This window comes from Tupaia chinensis, unplaced genomic scaffold (genome assembly GCF_000334495.1).
Source record: "Tupaia chinensis unplaced genomic scaffold, TupChi_1.0 Scaffold145456_1, whole genome shotgun sequence".
Lineage (NCBI taxonomy): Eukaryota > Metazoa > Chordata > Mammalia > Scandentia > Tupaiidae > Tupaia > Tupaia belangeri.
The window spans coordinates 257,114-257,356 of record NW_006205314.1 but is presented as its reverse complement, the minus strand read 5'-3'; the positions used below and the strand labels follow the sequence as shown (position 1 = coordinate 257,356).

At 32.5% G+C, this 243-nt stretch overlaps 1 protein-coding gene across 1 annotated transcript in view; it reads left to right on the top strand.

The window, feature by feature from the left end:
• GABRE (gamma-aminobutyric acid type A receptor subunit epsilon) overlaps positions 1–243 on the top strand; it is a 21,016-nt gene that overhangs the window by 2,857 nt on the left and 17,916 nt on the right. The gene's annotated exons all lie outside the window — the stretch shown is intronic.

Sequence of the window (243 nt, the reverse complement as noted above, 5' to 3'; positions counted from 1 at the left end):
TCAGGTCTGGCTTATATTGTTTTCAAGCTATTCTCAGACACTGTAACATGTCATATATGTAAGTATTTTACTACGCAGTTCTACTCATTAAGGACTTCCAGAACATAAGAGAATACTGTTAGTACACAAAAGATGAAGGAAATGTATTCATGCCTCAATTTTCCAGTATTCACAGCTCTCCTATTGTAGCATATTGTTTTCTGCTTCTTGATTTTATTTGGATCCTGGTTTTAAATATATATA